This window comes from Bos taurus, chromosome 8 (genome assembly GCF_002263795.3).
Source record: "Bos taurus isolate L1 Dominette 01449 registration number 42190680 breed Hereford chromosome 8, ARS-UCD2.0, whole genome shotgun sequence".
NCBI lineage: Eukaryota > Metazoa > Chordata > Mammalia > Artiodactyla > Bovidae > Bos > Bos taurus.
In genome coordinates this window covers 56675315-56688326 of record NC_037335.1, presented here as the reverse complement: position 1 = coordinate 56688326, position 13012 = coordinate 56675315, and positions in this window count along the sequence as shown.

The following is a 13012-nucleotide window of genomic DNA, read 5'->3' as shown; positions in this document are numbered from 1 at the left end:
CTCACCCTTTGTTGTCTGATCAATTTATTTTCACTTTTTATTTTTTTTAGTAAAGATCTCACATCTAATTTTTTTTTGACAAAAATGTATTTCATTACTATTTGTGTAGAATACAAATAATTGTATTTTAGATTTACATGAAACTGAAGTAAAGTGAATTCAACAAATATTTGTTGAAGTGAATTAGAATACACACACATTCTATCTGGGCATACACACATACTGATTGAATGTTCCATTTTGGTTATTAATGTTTATCGTAGGCAAATCTCTAAAGTGGCTACATTAACTACTAAAAGCAAAACACTGTATCTTAGGCCAGACAGGCTTCATTTGAAGCTTTCTAAGGCCACCCTTAGAACCATGGGGGTGGGACCCTTGCCTGGCAGAGGTGCAGGGCTAAGACCACCTTAGTGGGTCCAGAGGGCAGAGTAGCAAACCAAAGGGGATTATTCTTGAGCCTTAAGAACTGATGATATTTGCTTTGCTAGGTTTTGGACTTGCTTGGGACCCATCAGCCCTTTCTTCATTACGATTTTTCTTTTGGAATTGGAAATGTCTATCCTATACCAATCCTACCACTGTATTTTGGAATCTCATAATTTATCTGGTTTCACAAGTTCACAAGTGAAGAAGAAGTTTGCTTCAATATCAATAATACCTGGAGTCTCATCTATATCTGATTCAGGTGACATTTAGATACTTTGGACAATAGGATTGATGCTGGAAATTTGATGCTTTGGGGGCTATTGGAATGAAATGAACATATTTTGTGTGTCATTTGAGGGGCTGGTATTTTGTTAAGCAGCCTGACCTAAGACAGACCACATTTTCTTTGCAGTATCCTGGATTTGACCTTTGCTTGAAAACCCCTGCTTAATTATAGCACTGGTTACCATTTAGGGAGACTAAAAAAATTCAAAACTGTCAAGTTCTGCCTGCTGCTGCTGCTACTGCTGCTAAGTCGCTTCAGTCATGTCCGACTCTGTGCGACCCCATAGACGGCAGCCCACCAGGCTCCCGTCCCTGGGATTCTCCAGGCAAGAACACTGGAGTGGGTTGCCATTTCCTTCTCCAATGCATGAAAGTGAAAAGTCAAAGTGAAGCCACTCAGTCGTGTCTGACTCTTAGCGACCCCATGGACTGCAGCCCACCAGGCTCCTCGGTCCATGGGATTTTCCAGGCAAGAGTACTGCAGTGGGGTGCAAGTTCTGCCTCTAACTGTTTAATAATACATTTCTCTTCTCACATTTTACTACATGCAGCAAGAAGAAACCAGGAGGCATCTGCTCAGAAACTACCTGTATTACATCACTCAGCTCACTAGGAGCATCTTTTTCCAAATAATTGCAGATGACATTGTTGCTAAACCTTTCACCACTTCAGGATTAGGATCCTCTTTCTTCCAGTTTCTAATACCAGCATTTCAGTTCAGTTCAGTCGCTCAGTCGTGTCCGACTTTTTGTGACCCCATGAATCGCAGCACGCCAGGCCTCCCTGTCCATCACCAACTCCCGGAGTTCACCCAGACACACGTCCATCGAGTCAGTGATGCCATCCAGCCATCTCATCCTCTGTCATCCCCTTCTCCTCCTGCTCCCAATCCCTCCCAGCATCAGAGTCTTTTCCAATGAGTCAACTCTTCCCATGAGGTGGCCAAAGTACTTGAGTTTCAGTTTTAGCATCATTCCTTCCAAAGAAATCTCAGGGCTGATCTCCTTCAAAATGGACTGGTTGGATCTCCTTGCAGTCCAAAGGACTCTCAAGAGTCTTCTCCAACACCACAGTTCAAAGCATCAATTCTTTGGCACTCAGCCTTCTTCACAGTCCAACTCTCACATCCATACATTTATATACCAGCATTTACCTTAGGCTTATTCTCACCTCCATTTCTCAGTCCTTAATCAATGCACCATGAATTCTGAGAATTTGTTTTACTCCAGCTATTGGGAAAATAAATTACCCCAAGTCTGTGTGAGTTTCACCCCCTCCCATCCTTCTCTCCCTGCCTTGGATAGTTTCCTCATTGGCATATGCTCATCAGTCAACTAAAGACTCACGGGGGACCCTCTGTAAGTCTCTAAGTTTCTCTTTTTGTGCAGTTATTTCCCCTCCTGAGATTCTTCCCTGCAAACTTTGTCTTGGTTTATTCAGACTCCTAGCTGTACTTCTGCATTTCAGATCTCTTGGCTGCAGTTAAGCTCTCCTTTACTGTCCATGGCATTGACATTCTCCAGACAGTATACTGGCTCAAATACAGGACTCACCTAATTTTTCCCCTGGGTCTCATCTATATCTGATTTAGATGACAGTTAGATACTTTGGACAATAGAGTTGATGTGGATTTTTGGTTGCTTTAGACTGAGGAGTAAATATGATCCTAATTAACTCCATCTTGCCTTGAGGCAGTCACCATACTGAATTTTTAATCCCTAAATTATATCATGAAGTGACCTTGTCCTGATTTCTAGATTTAACTCTTGTCAACTATCCTCTTATTATTTCTTAGGGTATGTTAGGTAACTTTCTTATGTACTGTTGGTATGAATTATCATATTCCTTTCCTGACTAGCACTGCTAAGAAAATTTTCTAGCCTTTTAAGTAATTAGATCACTATTCTAAAGATTGGCCTTTCATCCTAATTTCAGACACCACAACTGACTGTACATTTCAGGAGTACCTATTAGACATTTCCAGTATAGTAAACTTAGTAAAGTTAGTAAACTAGTCCTTAGTAAACATGAGGAGTCCCCTCATGGCTCCTAAAGAATCTGCTTGCAGTGCAGGAGATACAGGCGACATGGGTTTGATCCCTAGATCGGAAAGATCCTCTGGAGAAGGAAATGGCAACCCACTCCACTGTTCTTGCCTGAAAAAACCCACAGACAGAGGAGCCTACAGTACACAGAGTTGCAAAGAGTTTTACACAACTGAGCAAATAAGCATCAGTTCAGTTCAGTCGCTCAGTCATGTCCGACTCTTGAGACCCCATGAATTGCAGCACGCCAGGCCTCCCTGTCCATCACCAACTCCTGGAATTCAGACTCACGTCCATTGAGTCAGTGATGCCATCCAGCCATCTCATCCTCTGTCGTCCCCTTCTTCTCCTGCCCCCAATCCCTCCCAGCATCAGAGTCTTTTCCAATGAGTGCACCATAGTATAATAGACAATATCTTACAACCAAAGAGCCTAGACCCTTTCTCAGAGAGCCTTATGATTCATAGGTACAGTTACAATCTGTTTTGCCCAGTATCTGGCCTGTTACCGTGTGGCAGTACAAGCTACTTACTTTTATGGTAGAGGATGCTACCATCAAAAATGAAACTCTGCAAAAATAGCTACAGGTATAGACATAAGGTTATTTTTAGGTTATATAAGGTTTTTTTTAGCTTTGGTACTTACTATGTGAAAGTGAAAGTGTTCGTCGCTCAGTCGGGTTCGATTCTTCATGCTCCCATGGACTGTAGCCTGCCAGGCTTCTCTGTCCATGAAATTCTCCAGGCAAGAATACTGGACTGGGTTTCCCTTTCCTTCTCCAATAGAAGACAGTACAGAATCTGCCTCAATATCAATCGTATATGTAAAAGAACTGAGTACATGAGACTAACTTGGGATATATTGAGAATATTTCACTGAATGAGAATGATGTAAAATGATCACTAAGGAAAAAAGATGCTCTAAAAAATGTGTATGTGGAACTTCATATTGTAACTTCTCGATGCTGAATTTTAAGTAAGAAAAGACTGAAATTTCTCAGAGAAACAAATACGTGAATTCAGTCTACAAAAAAAAAAAAAATGAAGCTCCATTTATCCTGAGATTTTAATATAGGAACAAAATTTCAGCTGGGCCAAAGATTAAGGACTTTTTTTCTTTAAGCTAGTTCTAAAACTTTTAAAGATCATTTTTGTGTCCCCTGGATTAAAGTCTCTCAGAATGACTGACAGTGGGATATCAACACTCTGTAAAGGAGTATGGTTACAACTTGTATCACAAATAAAACTATCACACAATATCTGACATGATCAGAACATTTTCCAAAATCCCGTTAGGGCTGTGTAATCATTGGTCTAGATCTTTCTCAAAAGTTCTCCTTTGTCATCAGGTCTGTGTGACTTCCCTAAAGCCCTTTAGTTTTCAGAGCCTATCTGATCTTCTTGAAACACCCATTAAAATACGAATTTACATTATTCCCTAAGTTTAAATAACAAGATAGTCTAAATACAAATTCAAAAAAGAAATTTATCCTAAAAGCAACCATCTAAGTATAAGCTTATTGATTCTTAATTTTTATTAGTGAACAAGTGACTTTAGATTTTTTCTCTTCCATGGCACCCCAATATACATAAATATTTTGCATTGTTTTAACTTATTTGACTATTATAATCAATATTTTGTTTCTCAGAAGTGTCAGATTTAAGTAAAATTCTTATAGAAACCTGCTTTAATGGACTTTGTGTCAGATTTAAGTAAAATTCTTATAGAAATCTGTTTTAATGGGCTTTATTTCTATCTGACTGAATAATAAACCTAAACATCTTTATCTCTAGAAACCCATCCCAATGTTTGCTGCACTATTTATTTATCTGCTAAGAATTACTGAGACTCCTCTGGTGGTCTGTGGCTGAGACTCAGAGCTCTTGATGCAGGAGGTCTGCATTTGATCCCTGGTCAGGGGACTAGATCCCACATGCTGCAACAAAGAGTTTGCATGCCACAACTAAATCGTGTGCCACAATTAAGAACCAGCTGGAGCCAAATAGGCTTCCCTGGTCGCTTAGATGGTAAAGAATCTATCTGCAATATAGCCAAGTAAATAAATACTTAAGTACAAACAAAAAAAAAAAAACAACCCAAAAGTATGAGATTATCCTCATTTAAAAAACAGAACTGTTTAAAAGTAAGTGCATCATTGCTTTTTTTTGTTGTTTGTTTTTGGTTCATGGAAATATTGTTGTAGCAACAATTCATATTGTATATGATTTATTGTGAATATAATTGCCAGTATTATATACTGCCCAAAGACTGAAAAAGAGTATTAATAATTGTACAAAAATATAAACTGAGACATACAGTCATTTTTTAGACCTTAGAGATTATACGTATAGCCATTTTTAGTAAGTCAGATCAGATCAGTCACTCAGTCGTGTCCGACTCTTTGCAACCCAATGAATCGCAGCACGCCAGGCCTCCCTGTCCCTCACCAACTCCCGGAGTTCACTCAGACTCACGTCCATCGAGTCAGTGATGCCATCCAGCCATCTCATCCTCTGTTGTCCCCTTCTCCTCCTGCCCTCAATCCCTCCCAGCATCAGAGTCTTTTCCAATGAGTCAACTCTTCGCATGAGGTGGCCAAAGTCCTGGAGTTTCAGCTTTAGCATCATTCCTTCCAAAGAAATCCCAGGGCTGATCTCCTTCAGAATGGACTGGTTGGATCTCCTTGCAGTCCAAGGGACTCTCAAGAGTCTTCTCCAACACCACAGTTCAAAAGCATCAATTCTTCGGCGCTCAGCCTTCTTCACAGTCCAACTCTCACATCCATACACGACCACAGGAAAAACCATAGCCTTGACTAGACGAACTTTTGTTGGCAAAGTAATGGCTCTGCTTTTGAATATGCTATCTAGGTTGGTCATAACTTTCTTTCCAAGGAGCAAGCATCTTTTAATTTCATAGCTGCAGTCACCATCTGCAGCAGTGATTTTGGAGCCCAGAAAAATAAAGTCTGACACTGTTTCCACAGTTTCCCCATCTATTTCCCATGAAGTGGTGGAACCGGATGCCATGATCTTCATTTTCTGAATGTTGAGCTTTAAGCCAACTTTTTCACTCTCCACTTTCACTTTCATCAAGAAGCTTTTGAGTTCCTCCTCACTTTCTGCCATAAGGGTGGTGTCATCTGCATATCTGAGGTTATTGATATTTCTCCTGGCAATCTTCATTCCAGCTTGTGTTTCTTCCAGTCCAGTGTTTCTCATGATGCACTCTGCATATAAGTTAAATAAACAGGGTGACAATATACAGCCTTAATGAACTCTTTTCCCTATTTGGAACCAGTCTGTTGTTCCATGTCCAGTTCTAACTGTTGCTTCCTGACCTGCATACAAATTTCTCAAGAGGCAGATCAGGTGGTCTGGTATTCCCGTGTTTTTCAGAATTTTCCAGTTTATTGTGATCCACACAGTCAAAGGCTTTGGCATAGTCAATAAAGCAGAAATAGATGTTTTTCTGGAATTCTCTTCCTTTTTCTATGATCCAGTGGATGTTGGCAATTTGATCTCTGGTTCCTCTGCCTTTTCTAAAACCAGCTTGAACATCAGGAAGTTCACAGTTCCCATATTGCTGAAGCCTGGCTTGGAGAATTTTGAGCACTACTGCCGGGGTCCAGCCCCAGCTGATCCAGGGTATTTGAAGGGGAGATGGCTTCGGCAACTATTTAAATATTCATCAAAGATATAAAGAGTAATAGAATGAAGATAGCTCAGTAGGAAAATTCAGTGGAGAAAAGAGGCTGAGTAGCTTGGTTTACGCGGGAGACCAATAAAACTTCAAGACAAATAGTTTGCACCACTTACGTAGGCCGCAGGCGTCCTTCCGTTCTCCCGAAGGAGAGGAGACACTGAGGCCTCCCCGGTCGGATCTTAGAAGCCCAGGCATAATTAGTAAGCATGGTGGGTTCCGCACTCCAGATGGAGACTCAGCCAGAGTGAAAGAGAGAGAGATATGGGGAGACCAGTATTTCGAGAAACTGATCCCCATTCTTTATTTTCCAGAGTCTGTTTTTATACACTGAGATGTTATACAAAAGTCACATGGGGACAGCAGTCCTGACTTTTATTAAAGTCAAGTGCTTCACACAAATGTATACAGAGGTCTTAGGGGTGTTACATCATCTTCTGGCCAGGGGGGCCTGCTGACAATTTACGACCCTCTCCTTGTGACAGTGGTCAGTCAACCAGAACACTTTTTTCTCCAAGGGTGATTATTCTTAAAACAGACGCCACCCAAATAAAGTTACATTCCTATAGGGTGAGGGTGTAGTGGGTTTTAGTTAAGGAAAGAATTTACTTAGCCTAAGGTCTAACGTGATTAATATCAAAGGTTAATACTTATTTCTTCTATATATTCATTAATGTGTGTAAGGGCAAGGGATGTGGAGTCTTAGCAACAAACATTGGCTCAACAAATGAAAAATCCTTCACCAATACAATTTCTAATCAGCCCATTATACTTATGCTAATAGCTTTCTAACTTTTCTAAGGAACCTGTTTTTAGAAGGTTTAAAGCATCTCATGCCTCTCACGGTTGCGAGGCTGTGAGTGATCACATGTAGCCGGACAAGCCTGTCAGGCAGGCTAGAGAACCTTCAGAGGAGTTTGTAGGTTGAAACACTCCTGTCACGCCCAGGAATTATTATTAACTGGAGCTCTAAGTTAACTCCGTCTCCGAAAGAGGTGGTGGGGGACAGCCCCCCGTAAAGTCAGAGGTGTAGGTGAGAGCACAAAGTAGTAAAGTAGGCAGGCTCTGGTTATGGGGGTAGATGCTCGAGGATTTCCAGGGGGACTCCTGAGGCTCGATCCCACCTTTGCGTATGTCGAGCCTCCTTCCTCACGACCTTTGCCATGGGCGGAGTACCTCACGCTGGCCCCCAACACACTACTTTACTAGCGTGTGAGATGAGTGCAATTGTGCAGTAGTTTGAGCATTCTTTGGCATTGCCTTTATTTAGTATTGGAATGAAAACTGACCTTTTCCAGTCCTGTGGCCACTGCTGAGTTTTCCAAATAGGCTGGCATATTGACTGCAGCACTTTCACAGCATCATCTTTCAGGATTTGAAATAGCTCAACTGGAATTCCATCACCTCCACTAGCTTTGTTCGTAGTGATGCTTTCTAAGGCCCACTTGACTTCACATTCCAAATGTCTGGCTCTCGGTCAGTGATCACACCATCGTGATGATCTGGGTCGTGAAGATCTTTTTTGTAAAGTTCTTCTGTGTATTCTTGCCATCTCTTCTTAATATCTTCTGCTTCTTTTAGGTCCATACCATTTCTGTCCTTTATTGAGCTCATTTGCATGAAATGTTCCTTTGGTATCTCTGATTTTCTTGAAGAGATCCCTAGTCTTTCCCATTCTGTTGTTTTCCTCTATTTCTTTGCATTGATCGCTGAAGAAGGCTTTCTTATCTCTTCTTGCTATTCTTTGGAACTCTGCATTCAGATGTTTATATCTTTCCTTTTCTCCTTTGCTTTTTGCTTCTCTTCTTTTCACAGTTATTTGTAAGGCCTCCCCAGACAGCCATTTTGGTTTTTTGCATTTTTTTTCCATGGGAATGGTCTTGATCCCTGTCTCCTGTACAATGTCACAAACCTCATTCCATAGTTCATCAGGCACTCTATCTATCAGATCTAGGCCCTTAAATCTATTTCTCACTTCCACTGTATAATCATAAGGGATTTGATTTAGGTCATACCTGAATGGTCTAGTGGTTTTCCCTACTTTCTTCAATTTCAGTCTGAATTTGGCAATAAGGAGTTCATGGTCTGAGCCACAGTCAGCTCCTCGTCTTGTTTTTGCTGACTGTATAGAGCTTCTTCATCTTTGGCTGCAAAGAATATAATCAATCTGATTTCGGTGTTGACCATCTGGTGATGTCCATGTATAGAGTCTTCTCTTGTGTTGTTGGAAGAGGGTGTTTGTTATGACCAGTGCATTTTCTTGGCAAAACTTGGTGCAAATGACTAAATACTTTAAGTGATAGCAATCAGTATTTGGTTCTTATTTGGCTCTTTATCTTGCCTCTCAAACAAAAACATCATTTGAAGCTAATGAGAACCAACTGCTGTGATCTCCATGGATTTATCTGTTCTACTCTTTGTAGTTCTTAATAGTGCCTACATAAGTTTTCTCAGCTTCCCTTTGAAGAAAGAAATATATCAATATAAATGAACTATTTTAATATGGAGTTATATTTAATGTACCCATTTTAACTTTAGATAACTAGGAAATGTGGAGAATTTTAAGGAAAATTCTATTGTCTCCAGAATTTTATTGACCAACAAGTAAATGATAAAATATGTCATATCTGTTTTTTAATTCTCTATATAAATTATTCATTAACCAGTGTGGGTGACCCTGATTTTTCAAAATGACCTTCCCTAAGAATGCAGAGTAAGTTCTTTATTGTAAGCAGTAGAAAATGATTGAACATTGCTATCCCATTGTACTTTATCAATTTCCATACTCAAGTAGTTTAAACCCCAAAAAGGACCCAGATACTAACAATGGTAAATACTACTGTTTCTTCCCCAGAACATGTAGTTGAGAGAGCAAATAACCTTGGGGAGGCTGAATTTAGTTTCTTTAATACCAGTTTGGCACATTAAAAGTGTTATCCATGAAACACTGAATAAGACACTTCCTCATGATAGTATTTCTTTACATCCCTCATAACTTTCTATTTCCCAGAGATCTGGAAACAGCAACAACAAAAATGTTGGCAATTCAACTTCTATTTATTTTTTAGACTTTTCAAAATGGAACTCTTCACTAACTAGCCTTAGCGTGCAACTGAAATAAGTAAAGAATACAATAAATTAAAATTCTCAAAAAATAGCTTAAAGCAATATTAAAACAGCATGACAAGAATCATTAAAATAGTGAATATCCATTATATCTTGCTGCATTGCTGCATGTGGCAATCTGCGAAAATTCTTTTGCATGATTTTATATAAGGTCAACATATGGAGAATTTATCAATTTCTAGTAGGCACTCAGTAAGTGCATATTTGGGTTAGTGAATAAATATGTAAATAAATGCTTAAGCATTCAGGGACAATAATGGAAAGGAAAAAGTTTTAAAGAGTGATTAGATGTCTTATGGAACCTGAAAACCTAGTTTTCAAAGAGACTGAAGTATTGATTTGTATCAATGGATATTTAATTTCCATTAAATTTTATAAATTAGAAATACATGCTAATCTTGTTACTGATTGGAACATATAAATTTTTTTAAGTATACTTGATTTACAATGTTGTTTTATTTTAAAGTTTTAGCTATACTCTGCAGCATGTGGGATCTTTGTTCCACAACCAGGGATTGAACCCGCACCCCTGGCATTGGAAGGTAAAGTCCTAACCACTGGACCACCAGGGAAGGCCCTTGATTGGAACATTTTATGAGATATGTTTTCTTTAAGGGAAAAATAATAGCAGAAGCAATGATCTGTTTGTAGCATTTTATAGTCTTAATCACTCTTGTCTTAGATATAAGTAATAAAAACCAGTATTATTAAAAAAGGCATAAAATATTTTGATTAAATGCAGAAATAATCAGATATATCATGAAAGAGAAAGAATGAAAAGCAAAATATTAATGTTGTATAAGCTAATTCTAATTAAACAACCCATTTAACACGCCCATATTTAAGATGATGTATGTGATGTATCTTGCTTTTTTTTTCATTTTTACAACTTTATTTATTTATTTTTTTTTATTTTTTAAACTTTACATAATTGTATTAGTTTTTATTGACATAGGGTCACTAACCAGAGATTCAGGATTCAAGGCTTTAGCTGACGCAGTTAAGAAGAGCTCTAAAATGCTGGTTGGGTGGCCAAATGGCTGGACTCAAAATGTGGCCTACATTAAATGGAGCTGAATTTATCATATATTGTAGAGGAAAGTATCTGAAGGCTTGAGGAGATTGCAATGTTAGAGTATATTTATCCTGTAATTCCAGCTCTCCAACGCTGAAAAGCCATAACTTTCACTACAACCATGAAAAATAAATTTGTGGGGGAACCCTAGCATTCTTATGATCTCTCTTCTTTTTCAAAAATTAAAAAAATTTAATTTTACTTGGCGTATCGTTGATTTACAATGTTGTGTTAGTTTCAGGTGTATAGCAAAGTGATTCGGCTATACGCATCCATATACATACATTCACTCTTTCCTATAGCCAAGACATGGAAACAACCCAAATGTCCATCAACAGAGATTGAGAAAGAAGATGAGGTATATTTAACAGGGAATAATACTCAGCCATAAAAAATAAAATAATGGCACTTATAGAACATAGGTGAATCTAGAGATTATCGTACTGAGGTAAGTCAGACAATGAAAGACAAATATCATAAAATATCACTCATAATGTGAAAGTCGTAGAGTTGTCTCTGACTCTTTGTGACCCCATGGACTATATAGTTCATGGAATTCTCTAGGCCAGAATACTGGAGCGAGTAGCCTTTCCTTTCTCCAGGAGATCTTCCCAACCCAAGGATTGAGCCCAGGTCTCTTGCATTGCAGGCGAATTCTTTACCAGCTAAGCCACAAGGAAAGCCCATATGTGGGCTATAATTTAAAAAAATGATACAAATGAACTAATTTACAAAACAGAAAACAGACTTACAGATATCAAAAACAAACTTATGGTTACCAAAGGGGAAATGTGGAAGAGGAGGGATAAATTGTACACACACTACTATATGTAAGACAGATAACTAACAAGGATCTGCTATACAGTGCAGGGAGCTCTACTCAACATTTTATGACCCTATCAGAGAAAAGAATCTAAACAAGAAAAAAGAATGTAATATATCTTAAAATTAATACATAATTACATTCAGTTCCGTTCAGTTGCTCAGTTGAGTCCGACTCTTTGCGACCCCATGAATTGCAGCATGCCAGGCCTCCCTGTCCATCCTATTAAATTATACATAATAGTCAAGATAATGATCTGCCATTCCCTTCAAATAATTGGAATGCTCTTTTCAAATTTGTGCTCAAATGTTTTTCCATAGTTTATATACATTATAATAGTAGCACTTCCCCTTTGAAATACTCATCTATCCGTCATGCTAAAATTATTTTCCATTGTCTAATTCACTAGACTATAAGCTTAATTAGCCCAGCTGTATTATTCTTTTGTTCACCATTATATCATGCTGATTAGAAAGTCCTCAGCATATTTGGGTTCAATAGATATTGGTTGTATAAATATTTAACTGCTACAGGGCTCAGAAAATCTTGGCCCCTTGAATATCATACTGCAATAATCTCCCTGAACACTCCCTTTTCTTAATATAAGAGGCCAGGGATGGTGATCATCACCAGAGGAGATAATCAACAAGAGGAATAAACACTAGAAATAAATTGCAGAGCAGAGTGCTAGGTTCAAAAGTTATGAAATCTTAGATTTAAAACCAGTTGAAAAGGAAGATACAATTGCTTCTTCCCACATCCAGTAAGAACTAGACAACCAAAGAAGGAAAAAGAGAAGCAAACATGTGACAAGGATGAGACTCAGAAAAATCAGGCTTATTCAAAAAATTATCTGGACAATTACAAAATGCATTACTGATCTATTTTCTCTAAAATGACCTTTAAAAAGCTAGTCTGAGTCCATTACTTGCACCAACCCCCTCCAGAATGTTGTTGTTATGGCTGGCCTTGATGTCTCTCAGGTCTTCATTGGCACAGAGCTAGAATAAGCACTGGCTGCACTTGAGAGGTGGGAAGTTGCTACAGAAGCATGTGAGTGATGGCATTTAGAGACTAAGATCTAATGGGGGGATGCATGTCACAGGGTAAACCCTCAACTCACAGCACAAAAATATCATAAACCATCATACCAAATTCGAGGAGGGCACATTACTAACAGATTATCATACTGACCATAGTTGTTCCAAAAACTGAGCTGTGCTTTACTTGAATGTATCAGTCCTGTAAGAATAAAATGATCTGGTCTTCTCTAAAACTCTGATAAATATCAGATCTAGTCATTTCATATTTACTTTGGTGAAACCTATGACCTCTTAATTAAATGTGAGGTCTTTTAATTTAATTTGATGTTTTGGGCTACTGAGAAGAGGAAATATTCAGGAGCTTTGAACAGGCTATATTAAGGAGACAGGATAAGCTCTTCTACAGGTTTCTCATTGAACTCTCAACTGTATATGAGTTAACTATGTTCTGTTTTTATATCTGAATTTAGTCAGGAAAAAGAAC